The sequence below is a fragment of the Mus musculus genome, chromosome 10, assembly GCF_000001635.26.
Source record: "Mus musculus strain C57BL/6J chromosome 10, GRCm38.p6 C57BL/6J".
Taxonomy (NCBI): Eukaryota; Metazoa; Chordata; class Mammalia; order Rodentia; family Muridae; genus Mus; species Mus musculus.
In genome coordinates, this window is record NC_000076.6 from 55,123,747 (window position 1) to 55,126,833 (window position 3,087).

The window sequence follows — 3,087 nt, forward strand, 5'->3', positions numbered from 1 at the left end:
ATATGACCACTGCCCAGTGTCTTCTGGCTTTTATAGACTCCAGTGAGAAATGGGGTATAATTCTGTTAGGTCTGCCAAATGTTACTAGACAATTTTCCCTTACTGCTTTTAATGTTCTTTGTTTTGTGCATTTGGTATCTTGAGTACTATATGATGGAAGGAATTTCTTTTCTGATATAGTCTACTTGGGATTCTATGGGCTTCTGATATGTTCATGAGCATCTCTTACTTTAGGTTAGGAACATTTTCTTGGATAATTTTGTTGAGGATGTTCACTGGCTCTTTAATTTTCGTATCTTCATTCTTTTCTATACCTGTTATCCTTAGGTTTGGTCTTCTCATTGTGTCCTGGATTTCCTGGATATTTTGGTTAGGATCTGTTTGCATTTTGCATTTTTATTGACTGTCTTATTTTCTTCATCTTTTTTAAACTGCATCTTCTTTATTTTGTATACTTTTAATTTCAGAACAAAATAAAACAAACAAACAAACAAAAAACCACAATACACAACACCCAACCCTACTATTCTGTGGGAGGAGATCTTCCTGCCTTAAGGCACAGAACAGGATAGAAGATTCTTGTAGATATGAGAAGAAACCCAGGTGGGTCAGGCCAGTCAATGCTTATGTCTTCACTCTGCTGCATTGTGACAAGCACCTATGGCTGGACAGCCAACATGGAACAGATCATGAAGACTCAGGCATTGAGAGACAACTCTACAATGGGCTACATGATGGCCATAAAACACCTGGAGATCAACCCTGACCACCCCATCGTGGAGACCCTGTGGCAGAAGGTTGAGGCAGAGGACAAAGCTGTCAAGACCTGGTTGTGCTGGTGTTTGAAACTGCTCTGGTTTCCCCTGGTTTCTCACCTGAGGATCCCAAAACCCTTTCTAACCACATCTACTGCATGCTTAAACTAGACCTGGGCATCAATGAAGATGAAGTCACTGCAGAAGAGCCCAGTGTTGCTGTTCCTGATGATATTCCCCCACTCGAAGGCGATGAGGATGCTTCTCACATGGAAGAAGTGGATTAAAGACTCCTGGAAGCCCTGCCCTCTCTATAGTATCCCTGTGACTGTCCTATCTTCTATGGTATCTTCTGCACCTGAGATTGCCTCTTCTATCTCTTCCATTCTGTTGGTGATGCTTGCATCTATAACTCCTGATCTCTTTCCTAGGATTTCTATCTCCAGGGTCATCTCCCTTTGTGATTTCTTTATTGTTTCTACTTTCATTTTTAGATACTGAATTGTTTTGTTCAATTCTGTTACCTATTTGGTAGTGTTTACTTGCAATTTTTTAAGGGAGTTTTGTGTTTCCTTTTAAAGGGCTTCTACCTGTTTACCTGTGTTCTCCTGCATTTCTTCAAGAGAGTTATTTATGTCCTTCCTAATGTCTTCTATCATCATCATAAGAAGTGATCTTAAATCTGAATCTTGCTTTTCTGGTGCGATGGGGTATCTAGAACTTGCTATGGTGGAAGAACTGGGTTCTGATAATGCCAAGTAACCTTGGTTTCTGTTGCTTATGTCCTTATGTTTGTCTCTTGCCATCTGGTTATCCCTAGTGCTACTTGCACTCACTGTCTTTGACTGGAGACTGTCCCTCCTGTTATCTTTTTTTATGACAGAAATCCTCAGAGTGCAGCTGCCTCTGTGATCATCAGATCCTCAGATCTTGAGTGTAAGAGCTCCTGGGATTCATGATGTCTCTGAGATCCTGAAATCTTATGGGAGTGTTAGAGCACCTGGGAATGCAGCTTCCTCTGGGTGTTGTGGGGTTGGGTACAGACCTAGTGCCCAAGGGCTCCTCAGGGCACTGCCTCAGACCAGAAGGAACCAGTGCCACTGGCTGAGCAGGGGTTCTTGCATCCCTGATTCCCTGGGGGTCTCAGTAACTCCCAATGTTGGGATGAATGTTGTGGTCTTCTCACTCATGATCCTGGGGGTGATAGATCTTCTTGGAGTACAGCTTCCCCTGGGTGTTGTGGGATCAAGGTCTGCTCGGGCACTGTCTCAGACCAGAAGGCCATTCCCTCCTTTTAATTATTGTCCAGTTGGTTACTGAAACACTTCATTCCACTTATTAAATGAAAATTCTGTTTCTTTGCTGCCTCCTTGAATACTCTGCTGTTCTTCTTTTAATATGTGTACATTCTTCATGACATGTTTTCCTAGTGATATCACCATTCACAGCATTAAGCACACTCTTAATTTCTAAGCTCTTAAGTCAAACAAAACAAAGGAAATTAAATCTACTAGCTATGTCTTTTATTTAAAAATATCATTAAAGGTACCTCAGAGATATTTATGTTCAAGTAATAAGATTAATACTTTCACACCTGTTGACTCTGAGCTCATTCTTTGCACAGCAACTGATGGTAACTCTGTCATTCCAGTTTCTCAACTAGATATATTGCAACCTCCCCCAAACACTTTTCTCACAGTATAGATATAATATAGTGATAATATCTTATATCTGTATGGATGTAGCACCTATCAATAATAAATCTTTGGCCTCTAGTTTTGGCAGAAAAGATGAGGTGTGACATTGTGGAGTCAGAAAAGATTCTATGAGAGTGTAAGGCTGGAAGTTCAACTGGGAAGATGTGACAAAATACAGGTAATCTGAGCACAGGTAACCAGTCATGAGGCAAAATGTAGATAAGAATAAATGGGTTATTTTAAGTTATGACCTATTCAAAAAAGAGCCTAGATATATGGCCAAGCCATTTGTAAATATTTTAAGTCTGAGTCTGATTTCATGATGCATGGTGCTGGAAGGTAGAACCAGACCTAACTTCTACTGTACATACTTCACAAATAGTCCATAAATCATAATATTTAGGCTTTTGTTACCACCTCCAAATGTGTTCCTAATCTTACTATTTCTGGATAACCTCAGCGTTATTTCTTAGATTATTGAGATACTTATCATTTTATCCTTACATAGAGAACATAGAAATATCACCTTAATTTTTACTCAAAACAGTGTCCAATGACCTACTTTTGAAAGGGGTCAGACAGGTCATTTATTAAGTAAACTCTTAAATTGGCTCCTAGCTTCATTCAGAATAAAT

At 39.8% G+C, this 3,087-nt stretch overlaps 1 pseudogene; it reads left to right on the forward strand.

Annotated features, from left to right (window-relative positions):
* The first annotated feature begins 587 nt into the window (after positions 1 to 587).
* On the forward strand, positions 588 to 1,042 carry Gm46190 (annotated as a pseudogene).
* Positions 1,043 to 3,087: the final 2,045 nt, after the last annotated feature.